A 13810-nucleotide genomic window follows, 5' to 3' on the forward strand; every position below is an offset into this window, starting at 1 on the left:
GCAGCCTTGACCCCCTAGGCTCAAGCAATCCTTCCACCTCAGACTTCTGAGTAGCTGGGACCACAGGCCATACCACACCACCCAGCTAATCTTTAAAAACTCTTTTGTAGAGACAGGGTTCCACTATGTTACCCAGGCTGGTCTCAAACTCCTGGACTCAAACAATCCTCCCACCTCAGCCTCCCAAAGTGCTGGGATTATAGGCATGAGCCAGCATGCTCAGCTATTAGCCCTTTTTAAAGATGAGGAAACCGAGACACAGAGATCTCTCATCAGAGTCAAACAGCCAATCAGCAGCAGAGGCAATAGGAGCCCAGGCAATCTGTCCCCAGAGCTGTGTTCCTAACTACTGCATTATTCTGCCCTTTTCTGAAAAATAAGAGTATATAAAATCTTCTACCTCAGAGCAAAGGGTCTCAACTTTGAAGCTTTTTGTTAAAGCAGGGTGTGGGGGTTGCGGGGATGGGAGGGAAACACTTGTCAGGACATGTCAAATATTCAACAGGAAGTCAAGGTGGATTTCTACTAAATCCAGTGAACACAGGTTTCCAGGAATCACCTCCTCAAAGGATTCTGTGGGCAGCTAAAACCTAGGAGAGGGGAAGGAGAGAAGATGAATGGGGAAAATCCAAACTATGATACTACCGCCCTAAAAGTTCTCACAAGGGCTGATAGGTCCCAGCCAGGATGGAGCCCATATTCTGCCTCTTCCGGCCACTCTGGACAGCTGGCTCCCTCCCTCTCCACTGCTTCTTCCTTGCCCACTTTAATCCACGTCTCACACCCAGGCTTAGTTTTATTGCTTGATTACCTTTCCCACGCATGAGATCCCACGCCTCCCAGACTGGCAGGAAACCGGAGCCCTCAGCAGAGGCATCAAAGCCACCCAGTTGGCGGATATCAGGGCTGAGAAGAGACTGCAGCAGGCAGGCCAATTCATCCCAGGCACTAAGGCACCAAGAAGCCAAAATGATATCTGGGCAACGAGACCAGGCTGCCACAAAGGGCTCCTGGAAAACAGGCACATTTTCAAAACAAAATCCACTTGTGGGCTAGCTCTACCTGGCATTTAATTAACCTGAAAGGGTTGGACGTACCAAAAATAAGATTAAAATCTCAACTGTTCCTCCAACACATGCTCCCAAGCCTCCACACAACATGATCCAGCGTGACCACAATGTCCACAGAGTAAAAACACAAAACCCAGGGTCACTCAGATCCTCCTAGGGTGACTCTGGGGCCACACAGTTTACTCTCTGGGAACACATAATCGCAAACAGAGGATAGAGCGGGCTGAAATTGCCATAAACTCTGACTCTCCACAGACTCAAAGGCAACCTCAATCAAAATCATTTCCAATCTGGGTCTGAACCTGTCAAAATCTGTGTCTACAGAGATAGCTGGTGTTTGGCCAGCGAGTTCAAATCAAGGTGGAACTTTCCCAACTTTCTGGGAGAGGAGAGCATCAGTTATGAGGCAGAGCTGAGGTTTTCTCCAAGGAATTTTTCTTAAACTGGAGGCAGCTACAAGCATCTGCCTATAGGCTGCCACCGGAATATAAAACAAAAGTATAAGCAACAAAGGAATCGAGTAATAGAAGTATCTACCTCACAGGACTTCAATGAGGGTGAAATAAGTTATTTGTAAAATGCTTAAAATAGTATCTGGCACATAGGAAGTATAATATGTCTGTCAAATATTAATAACATAAATGAAGGAAATACCAATTACTCTGAATAAAATCACTGTCTTGCCTACATAGAAAGCTTAATTTTTCAGGGGCATGAGTTTGTGATCACATTCTGCATACATACATATGAGCTGTGATTTCCTAGTCCTCAAGTCACACGATGATATCAAACTTGTCAATATGTCAAAGAGCACATGGCATTCCACAAAGAGCTCTATGTCAAGGAACCTGGTGATTTTTTTTTTTTTTAGACGGACTCTCGTTCTGTCACCCAGGCTGGAGTGTAGTAGCACAATCTTGGCTCACTGCAACCTCCGTCTCCCGGGTTCAAGTGATTCGTATGCGTCAGCCTCCTGAGTAGCTGAGATTACAGGCATGCGCTACCACACCCAGCTAATTTTTGTATTTTTAGTAGAGACATGGTTTCGCCATGTTGGCCAGGCTGCTCTTGAACTCCTGACCTCAAGTGATCCACCTGCCTCAGCCTCCCAAAGTGCTGGGATTACAGGAGTGAGCCACTGCGCCCAGCCAGAACCTAGTGAATTCTCATCACAATAGACAAGATTAAGGCCTAGTGAGAGAGGAGGACAAAGATTAATAAACATCACTGAATTCTAAGCATTGACTATGATATTCTTCAAATCTGTCTTGAAATATCCATCATACCACTCTAGGAAAAAAAAAAATCGAAGACTTCTTAGCAAGACAGTAAAACATTCCCTGACAAAAAAAACCTATCACTTGATTAATTATTCTATTCCCATCACCTCAAAGAAGGAAAAAAAAAAAAAAGTGTGTTCTCCTCAGATGAACAAATATATATTCAGATCCAGCCTGAATTTTGAGCAACAGTCACCACATTCAACCTTATTAATCTACTCTCCTGTAGAAGGAATATGAGTGTGGGGAGTGTCTCCTGCTAAGTTTCTTCGATTCCACAAACAACACCATAGTCAGTGCCCATCACTTCAGTTGGCTCTGCTGCCATTTCAATTTGCCAAGCAAGAACGAACAAAGCAATCTATTTCACGATCAGGGAACCAAAAAACTAACCCCTTTTCACTTTGTTCTTCACCAACCCCACAACTACCTCTTAAATTATTTTTCACAAAGTATATATAACCCACTTCAACTCTCCCACAAGCAGACTAGAGCCAAAAAAAACTGGGAAATCCTTTGGCCTCCTACTATTATTATCAATAATATTATAAGTATCTCTGCCAATTAAACTAGAAATTCCTTTGACGTTATATCACTCGATTAAACATAGCTCTGGGCTTGGCATAGTGTTGTGCATATGGAGGAAGTTTGCCCTAACAGATCCAGGGCAAAAGATCATTAAATAGAAATGTATCCTTTCATTATCATCCTCCCTATCTATTATCACTACCAGCACATAAAGCTCTTTAAAGCCAAAACTACTCTCCATAACCAGGGACATTTTGGGTACTTTATGAATATATACAGCTAGCAAAATGACCAATTCCCAATCAATCAGGATTTGATGAACTAGGTCCATGTTGATGAATTAATCTTGAGGCCATCCTGACCCTCTAATCCTCCTCCCACACTGGCTACTCCTCTCCTCTGAGCAGGAAGAAAAGGTAAGAACCAAATCTGCCAAGCATGGTGGACCACTAGTGGATTGCATTCAAATTTCAAGATAAAAGAGGTTGTACCTGGTGATAACAACTATGTTTTTAGATCATCCATGGCTAACAGAAAACTCACTGAAGTAAAACTTGATTTTGAAAAACTGTCACTGAAGTCACTGAAGACAGCCTGCCTGTGAAACCAATTTCTGTAGAAGGTTTTATGTTAAGAGAACTTTTATGGCTCTAGAAAGCAGATCATTTCTCCAGCCTTCGGGAGTAGTGAAATTACACAGTCTGCCTCTGAATTATTGATGTCATAATTTATTGAAAGGTCTCCATTAGGTCATAGGTCACACCCCAGATGCAATGATGCACAGATACACAGATGCACAGACCCATGACAAGGTCTGTGACTGGGGAGTAAAAGCAATAGCAAGCCAATGGCTTTTAAGGATCTGCTATATGCAAAGGCCCCATGGTATCAGACCAAAAAAGAACTCTAGGTCAGACCAACACACAGAGCTTCCAGCATACTCATCTGATTATCTCATTTTGTCGTCTTAAAAATAGGGCAGGTATTCTTTATTGCAGTTTACTTGTAAGAAAAGTAAGACTGGTAAATTTAAGTGACCTCTAGCTGGGCACGGTGACTCACGCCTGTAATCCCAACACTGGAAGGCCGAGGTGGGCGGATCACTTGAGGTCAGCAGTTCAAGATCAGCCTGGCCAACATGGTGAAATCCCGTCTCCACTAAAAATACAAAAATTAGCCAGGCATGGTGGCGGGCATCTATAATCCCAGCTACTCAGGAAGCTAAGGCAGGAGAATCACTTGAACCCAGGAGGCAGAGGTTGCAGTGAGCCAAGATCACACCACTGCACTCCAGCCTGGGTGAGACCTCCATCTCAAAAAAAAAAAAAAAAAAAATTTAAGTGATCTCTCCATTGTCTCATAACTAGTTCATATAAGGACCAGGACCAGATACTTGAATTTTTGGTCTATAGTTTATTTTATTAAATTATGAGGTTCCCTATTCAATACTTGTTGATATTCACTGCCAAAGACTCCTCTAGATGTTGGGAATAGAACAATGAGTGAAACAGATAAGCATTCCTGCCCTTGTGGAACTGATATTCTAGTGGTGGGAAATAAATTATAAACATATACACAAACATAGTAAGTGTCCATAAGTGGCTTAGAGAAAAATAAAACAGGCTACAGTGTTGGAGGCTGGGAAAAGGCTGTGGTGGAGGAGCAGTTCTAACTTCACTGGGTCAGGGAAGGCCTGTCTGTAAGGTGACTCTGAGCAAAGACTGGAAGGAAGAGGGTAAAGCATGGTGGCGGTAAAAATAACTGTGTTTCAGGCAATAAATACAGACTCTGAGGTGGGAGCAGGCTTGGTGTGCTGGAGAACAGCCAGTGCAACACGGGTGGAGTGAACAAGGGGGAAGTGATAGGAGATGAAGGGAACCAGAGCCAGATCACACAGAACCTTGCAGGCATGATAGGGACTGGGGGGTTGATTCCAGATATAAAGGGAGACCCCAGGAGGGCTCTGAGCAAAGACAGGACACTAGCAGCTCACTCTAGAATGATGCTTGGGTGGGTGGAGAAAGGGGGATCCACTAAGAGCTTAGTATAATTGTCTAGGCAGAGATTTATGTGAGCACAGAACCTGTGCAGATTGGTCACATGGAAAAGTTTACCTTTTAATTTTTTCCAACACAACTGGAAGAGCCACCCCCTTCTCTTGCACCTGCAGCCTGATAACTTGTTGCTCTACCAGCTGATCTAGAGGCAAGATGGCCAGCCCAGGACAATGGTGCCAGGTGTTTTTTGCCACGTAAATGCCCTAATTGTGTCGGATGTAGTTCACTAGTGAGGATGAGGTTAAGGAAACTACTGGACAGGAAAAAACATCATTGACTTTGGTTTCCTATTACTTCAGGATGTTTGCTTGGCTTTAAACATTCTGTGATTCCCTGGGTTGTGTCAACCAATTCCCTGATATAACAGTCCATTTCCATAGGCCAGGATATTTTTTAAGTACCTGGAGATATTGATCTCCTACAGATGATGGCAGCACTTTCAGGCAATGAGATGGAAAGAGGAGATGAACGGCTCTCCCTGGGGAACTGCAAGTAGCATTGTTTTATTTGGCTTTCACTTAACTAGTGATTAGTAACCAATTGGAAACCTTGAAATCATTTCTACAGGAAGCAGAGCCAGGTCAAGGGCCTTCTGAAGACATTAACTTTAGGTCACTGGAGAGAAGTATCATTTAGCTAAGAAGTGACTTAGAATAAAATGCTAAAACATAGCTAGCATTCGTCAGATTTCTTAATGACTGTGTTAAGTCTTTTTACTTTATCTATAGACTGAGCTAAGGGAAAACTACCTAGAGGTTAATGAGCAAAGTAAAGAACTTGAGAGCTGACATTACCTTTCAGATCGCTGGCCTTGGCCCTCCAGTGGTCTCTCAAAGCTATATTTCTGTAACACTCTCCTTTCTACTGGAACTGTTAAGGCCATCGGTAATTTTATCACCAAGACCTATAGTTTCTAAATAATGACCTCCACCAAAATATATTAGCATTCAACCAGAATACCAATATGATTTGGTTTCTGGTCTTCTGCCTTTTGTTCTCCGAGGCTGTCTCTTAAGGCACCTGAAGATTAGTTTTGGGAAAGGGAGCTGGCATAACAGAAAATGAAAGATTCCATTAACTCTATGACTTTTGTGGCTAATGAAAGCTATTGCTGGTAGGGCTCAAGGTTTAAAAAAAAAAAAAAGAAAGAAAGAAAGGGAGAGAGAAGGAACTTCTCACTAAATTGCCATCTCTCAGCAAATGATTTCATTAGCAGAAAAGTGCAAATGAACATTTCCACAGTAACTCACCAAGTCAGTACAGCCACTTGGACACCCCAACGATTTCACTTCCCTCCATCTCAGATCAAGCGAGTGCACTGTGACTGACATAACCCTCAGCGACCACATTAGCTTTTCTTTCCAGGGCCATTCTTCACATCCCATGGGAAACACATGCGACTTTGCCTTTAGGAACCCACGTGAATCTACTAGAATGGCCCCCACTCTGAGTAGCAGCTTTGAAACCAACCCCCTAACACCATTTTTAAAAAAATGTTAAACACATACACATTTAAGAAATTAAAGACATTAAGATGCCTAAATCCTGGAGCACCAAGAGACTGGCTACACTGGCACTGTGTAAGACAATCATTTTGCATCCTTGTCTCCTGGCCCTTTTTTTTTTTTTTTTTTTTTTAGATGGAACCTTGCTCTGTCACCAGGCTGGAGCGCAGTGGCACAATCTCGGCTCACTGCAATCTCCACCTCCTGGGTTCAAGCGATTCTCCTGCCTCAGCCTCCTGAGTATCTGGGACTGCAGGAACACGCCACCATGCCCAACTAATTTTGTATTTTTAGTAGAGACGGGGTTTCACCATGTTGGCCAGGATGGTCTCGATCTCTTGACCTTGTGATCTGCCCGCCTCAGCCTCCCAAAGTGCTGGGATTACAGGTGTGAGCCAGTGCACCTAGCCATCTCCTGGCCTTTAAACAGGAGGGACATGGGGTTCGGTAAAGGACAACCTATTGGCAGAATTCAGAGTCAGGGGGCCGGGCGCGGTGGCTCACGCCTGTAATCCCAGCACTTCGGGAAGCTGAGGCAGGCAGATCACCTGAGATCAGGAGTTCAAGACCAGCCTGGCCAACATGGTGAAACCCTGTCTCTACGAAAATACAAAAATTAATAGCCAGGCTTGGTGGCACGTGCCTGTAATCCCAGCTACTTGGGAGCCTGAGGCAGAAGAATCGCTTGAACCTGGGAGGTGGAGGTTGCAGTGAACCAAGATCATGCCACTGCACTCCAGTCTGGGGGACAGAGTGAGACTCTAGCTCAAAAAATAAAAAATAAAAATAAAGATAAAAGAATCCAGAGTCTGGGAAGCCAGAGTCTCCTCAGTTGGACTTCTTGGCAAATGGAATGTATGACAAATCAAAGGCAGTACTGACATACCCTCAAGCTTCCAGAGTAAAATTTAACAAATGGCAGCCGCTTCCTTTAACCAAATCCATGAGTCTGCCAAACTTACAAATATTTATAGCATACTTAAATTAACTTCCTAATAAACTACTTCATGAATTAAAGGACCCCCTACTTCCTTTACTCAAATCATTATGTAACCCAGCAGGCTCTCTTCTCAAGCGTGGTCCAGAATAAAAGAACATTGTCTTCTGCCACACCTGGGCTGTTGCTTTGATTCTTTTCATCTCCACAGCCCAGCCTTTCAGGACACCAGGGCAGGGTTCCATATTAAATGCGACACCCACAGAGTACTCAGATAAGTCCATCCTGCTTCAGACCCTGTTTGAGGGGGAACTTCAAGAAGACACAGGGCCAGGGGTGCTCAGGGCCTACAGAGTTGCCAAACTTTTTCTGGAAGAGGGGAAAAAATCGATATTTTAGCTTCAGTAGGCCATTGCAGTCTCTGTTCCAACTACTCAACTCTGCTGATACCACACAAAAGTAGCCACAGACCAGAGTAAACAAATGGGCATGACTGTGTCCCAACGAAACTTTATGTATAAAGAAAAAACAGCGGGATGGTTAATCTTAAAGCTACTCTCATGGGGGTGGAGGAGTGGAATGGGAAGTGGCCGCTGGTGGTTCTGAGCATTTTGTCCCTTTCTCAGAAATCTCCAGATACCCTCAGGGGAATGGCGAAACACCACTAAGCTTGGGGTAATACCTTCAACATTCCCTCTACAACAGGGGTGTCCAATCTTTTGACTTCCCTGGACCATATCAGAAGAAGAAGAATTGTCTTGGGCCACACATAAAATACACTAACACTAACAATAGCTGATGGGTTTTAAAAAAAAAATCTCAAAAAAAAAAAAACTCATGTTTTAAGAAAAGTTTTCAAATTTGTTTTGGGCTGCATTCAAAGCTGTCCTGGGCCACAGGCAGCGCACAAGCTGAAGGTTGGACAAGCTCACACTACAACTTTCTTTCACCTCCTTTCGGGAGGAAAGTGGCCTCAAGCAGGGAATATGCAAAAGTTAGTCATTCTCCTTCCGTTAAGTCTAGTTATATTATGAAAGAGGTCAACTTGGGTTGGCAAGTCTTGCTTATGAATAACAAGTCTCAACTTACTAGTACACGCGGGTGCTGGAAGGTCAGGCCCCAACAGGAAATTTCCCCTAATCCTCCATGCAGACAAGCATTGATTAAAAATGGTAATTTTGATGGTTGCAAAACAATGTGAATGTACTTAATGCCACAGTACGGTATGCCGAAAAACAGTTAAAATGATAAATTTTGTTATGTATATTTTACCATAATAAAACAATGTTTAAATTAAAAAAAAAAAATTGTCTGGGCGCAGTGGCTCACGCCTGTAATCCCAACACTTTGGGAGGCCGAGGCAGGCAGATCATGAGGTCAGGAGTTTGAGACCAGCCTGGCTAACACGGTGAAACTCCATCTCTATTAAAAATACAAAAATTAGCTGGGCGTAGTGGTGGACGCCCGTAATCCCAGCTAATCGGGAGGCTGAGGCAGGAGAATCGTTTGAACACAGGAGGCAGAGGTTGCAGTGAGCCGAGATTTGCGCCACTGCACTCCAGCCTGGGTGACAGGGCGAGACTCTGCCTCGAAAAAAAAAAAAAAAAATTAAGGCAAAATAGTGATAGTCACAGGGTCGGGGGGTGGACATTAGTAAAGCTGAGGAAGCACTGGTTATTGAGAAGTTCCAAATGGCAGAAATAAGCAGTGTTTTCTAAACTCTTAGAATGAAATGGTAAGTTAAGGCACCCAAGAAGCTCTGGCTTTCTTATAAGGCCAAAAATCAACTTCATCATCAACATTTTCTCTTGAAGCCTTGAAGTATTTTGAGCATGTCTCTCCTTTGATGCTAGAGTTTCAGCTAGACTACAATGCACCTTCACTACAGTGGAAACCCTCAATAAAGCTGTCGTAGAGTGATAGAATTTCGGCACTGAAAGGGACCTTGGAAGATACACTACCCAGCAGCTCTGAGCCTTTTCCTGCCACAGCAGGCATGATGGATGGAGCTCACAAGCATGATGGATGCAGCAGGATCCACTCCCATGGCCTGCTCAATCCATTTCCTTCTCTGCTGCTCAAGAAAGTACTGCAGAAGGTGAGCAAGGGTGGCATTATTATATGAATAACCTTGAGTCCAGCCTAGTTGTATTGTTAAGTAAGGCATTAGCAAGCTTAGAGATCTTATTTGTGTTTGTACACATACACACACATATACCTACACACCCGCATATATAACAGCGTAAGAACTGATTTATAATACAATCTAACTGGAATTTCTAAAATGCTGTTTGGGGTTGATATATATTAGACTCTGTGCTTTTAATTTATACCAAGTAAATGAGGGGACTATAATACCACCCCTGGAGACCCTGTAGGCTTTTGTAAAGGGAGTCAGAAAGTGTAAATGGCCACAGAAGTACTAGGTTTTTTTTTTTATTTTGTTTTTTGTTTTTTTTCCTTTAAGATAGAGTCTCTCTCTGTCGCCCAGGCTGGAGTACAGTGGCACGATCTCAGCTCACTGCAACCTCCACCTCCCAGGTTCAAGCGATTCTCCTGCCTCAGCCTCCCGAGTAGCTGGGACTACAGGCGCACAACACCACGCCTGGCTAATTTTTTGTATTTTTAGTAGAGATGGGGTTCCACCGTGTTAGCCAGGATGGTCTCGATCTCCTGAACTCGTGATCCACCTGCCTCAGCCTCCCAAAGTGCTGGAATTACAGGCGTGAGCCACCACGCCCGGCCCAAGTACTAGTTTTATCAACCTAAGTAGGAGAAAAGCAAAATCAAACTATTCAATCTCTTTGTGCATGTATTAATTCAGGCTACCTTAGACTACTGTAGACCACAGGCTAACTCAGAAACAATTAGAAAACTGACTAACCAAGGTGAACACAACAAAATATATGTATATAAAACTCTGAAATAAAGATATTGTTACTGAGAAGAAGCGTTTTTTCAGTGCCCAAATGTGCAATATGCAATTCTATGCCCCGATTCTGTCATATCTCTAACCCACCAAAATCTAGGAGAATGGGAGAACTCTCATATTCTCAGAGAACCAAGAACTAACCGGAGGCTATAACCACCATTTCTTCCTTCTTTATTTTTTGATTGTTTGTTTGCTTGTTTGTTTTTGAGACCAAGTCTTGCTCTGTTGCCCAAGCTGGAGTGCAGTGGCACAATCTCAGCTCACTGAAACCTCTGCCTCCTGGGTTCAAGTGATTCTCCTGCGTCAGCTCCCAAGTGTTGGGATTATAGGCACCCGCCACCACACCAGGCTAATTTTTGTATTTTTATTAGAGACAGGGTTTCACCATGTTAGCCAGGCTGGTCTCGAACTCCTGACCTCAAGTGATCCACCCACCTCGGCCTCCCAAAGTGCTGGGATTACAGGCATGAGCCACTGCACCCAGCCTCTTCCTTTCATTTTTAAGACAGTCCTAACCAAGATCAGTTATCTCCCTAGAATAGCATTTCCCAAAAAGTGTTCAGAGGTATTGGTGAATAAAAGAGTGCTATCGCCAACTAAGTTTGGGAAACTGAGCCAAAATACATCTCTACCAAGTATCAGATTCTTTACTGTGTGACTTATCAGAGTCTGTAAATATGCTTGTATTCATTATGCAGCTCCAGAAGGATATGGCAGCAGGCAGTGTTTCCCAACCTTACTAACCACAGCACTCTTTTTGTCAGTATATCTCATGTGACTAGCATTCCATGGAACCCACTTTGGGAAATGTCACAGCAAAAATATATCCAAGATGCGACTCTGATTTCCCAGTATATGGAATTATTTGAGCCCGAGACTCTGGATTTTAGTATCAAATTTTCCTAGTTACCGCAAATGAGGTGGTCTAAATATGAAGACTAGAACTAGAACTCACTTGACCCACTACAAATGCCCAACTAGTCATTAGCCATGTGCAACTATTTAACTTAAAATGATTATAAAATTAAATAAAATAAAAAATTCAATCCCTCAGTCATGCTGATCACATTTCAAGCACTCAATAGCCACATGTGGCTACTGGCTACCATATTGGACAACATACCTATATATCATTGCCATCACTGCTGAAGGTTCCATTGAACAGCATTACACTAGAGTATAAGCTCCCTGTGTTTACGGGGATGTGTCTATTGTGTTTTGTTTTGTTTGGTTTTGTTTTTTCCCTTTGAGACAGAGTCTCACTCTGTCGCCCAAGCTCCATGCTGGAGTGCAGTGGCACAATCAGAGCTCACTGTAACCTCGATCTCCTGGCCTCAAAGCACAGGTATTACAAGTGTGAACCACTACCACGCCTGTTGTTTTCCATTGTATCCTCATCTGCATCCAGTGCACTGCTTTGAACCCATTTTTTTTTTAATAAATAGCCATTGAATGGTAACAGGGGGGGAAAAAAAACATTACCATGAATAAAATTTTCCTCTTATTGGTGGTTTCCTGGAGTTGTTCCCTTCCACTTCGCCTCCCAACTCCTGTCCTCAAATTCTCTGGTGACCTTCAGGTGTTCATCACAGCACTATTCACAATAGCGAAGACATGGAATCAACTTAAGTGCCTGTCAATGGTGGACTAGATATATAAAATGTGGTACACATATATCATGGAATACTACACAGCCATAAAAAAAATCATTTCCTTTGTAGCAACATGGATACAGCTGGAGGCCATTATCCCAAGCGAATTAATGCAGGAACAGAAAACCAAATGCCGCATATTCTCACTTATATGTGTAAGCTAAACATTGGGTACTAATGGACATAATGGTGGCAACAATAAAAACTTGGGACTACTAAAGTAGGGAAGGAGAGGGAGCAAGGGTTGAAAAACTATTGCATACTATGCTCAGTACCTGAGTGACGGGATCATTCATACCTCAAACCTGAGCATCACTCAGTATACCCAGGTAACAAACCTGCCCATGTACCTCCAAATCTAAAATAAAAGTTGAAAAAAAATTATCTGTAACCAACCATGCAACACCCTTTAAGAGAAATCCAGGCCAGGAGTGGTAGCTCATGCCTGTAATCCCAGCACTTTGGGAGGATGAGGTGGGCAGATCACCTGAGGTCAGGAGTTCAAGACCAGCCTGACCAATATGGCGAAACCCCGTCTCTACTAAAAATATAAAAAATTAGCCAGGTGTGGTGGTGGGAGCCTGTAATCCCAGCTACTCGGGAGGCTGAGGCAAGAGAATCGCTTGAACCTGGGAGGTGGAGGTTGCAGTGAGCCAAGATCGCACCATTGCACTCCAGCCTGGGTGACAAGAGTGAAACTCCGTCTCAAAAAAAAAAAAAAAAAAAAAAGAATCCAGCACTGTCTCCAGGAGGGAAATAATTAATGTACAATAAGTATGTATGTATTTATTTTGATACTGATCAAATTCTATCCAAAAGGCTATAGCACACAAACATGGATGCACTGATACTGGCTTCTACATTCTAGAACCCAAAGTAAGTTAACATGCAGAAATCAATGTGCATATTTTGTACAGCTTCCTACTCACCTATTTCCCCAATTCTAAAGTCACATAAAATGTTCCTTCTTGGTTTGTCTTCCTAATTGGGTGATTTGGCAAGTGTAGAGTGAGTGGCCATCCCACTGCCTCTAAAAACAGAGGAGTCAAGTGTAACAACAGGTTGGTTATAAGCATTATGATGCCTTTGTTCTCATGAGCAGTCAGAAGTAAAATATCTGACACCTTTTTTCATGTACCAAACCTCACTCTAAATTGACTTAGTCTTTTATCACCACCCCCCACAAATGATCATTTTCCACAGTCCATGGCTCACCAATGAGTATGCTAATCAATACAGTAAAAATGTAAATGTTTGTTCCACTCAGTACTCTTAAATATTGGAGTGGACACTTTCAAAATCACCTTTCCCTGATAACATAAAAGCTCTCTAAATCCCTGATTAATTACTTCTCAGGCATCTGTTAATCTCCCTCGCTGTTTCCAATTAACAAAATCAAAACCAACAGGTTTTAATATTCTTGCCAAAAAGACCAATTGTGTTGATTCATCCACCTGGCCCTCTCCTGAAAATGGTTGCTTATCTCTGCTTTCCATCTTTAACGGTTTAATAAATGTTTTTATTGTAAGCCGGGACTCCTATTAAGATATGCAGACTAAATATATCTCTTTTGTTCTAATATTTAGATTTCAAAAAATCAATTTCAAGCCTCTCCAAAAGCATTTCTTCTAAATAATATGAGGCTGTGTCTCCTTGCATTACTTTACTTCCCTTGTGCACATCAATGATGAGATTCCAGGAGGAGGTCAATAGGACACTGGAGAATAAGACAAGACAAAGTCGGTGTCACAGCCGGGGTTCAGCATCCCACCGGTGCCCACACTAGGCCCCATACAAGAAATTACATGACAGTTACAGCGTTCATGTGAGGTGGGGCCAAGGGCCTTGG

General features: G+C 43.0%; 1 protein-coding gene across 7 annotated transcripts in view; it reads right to left on the bottom strand.

The window, feature by feature from the left end:
• OSBPL10 (oxysterol binding protein like 10) overlaps positions 1 to 13810 on the bottom strand; it is a 418377-nt gene that overhangs the window by 244061 nt on the left and 160506 nt on the right. Inside the window, exon 1 of one of the 7 annotated variants that reach the window (XM_055383348.2) lies at positions 3370 to 3478. The exons of the other annotated variants lie outside the window; for them this stretch is intronic. The gene's annotated coding sequence lies outside the window, so the exon portion shown is untranslated. Of the gene's footprint in view, positions 1 to 3369; positions 3479 to 13810 lie in introns of those variants that run through there. 7 annotated transcript variants of the gene reach the window in all.

This window comes from Gorilla gorilla, chromosome 2 (genome assembly GCF_029281585.2).
Source record: "Gorilla gorilla gorilla isolate KB3781 chromosome 2, NHGRI_mGorGor1-v2.1_pri, whole genome shotgun sequence".
NCBI lineage: Eukaryota > Metazoa > Chordata > Mammalia > Primates > Hominidae > Gorilla > Gorilla gorilla.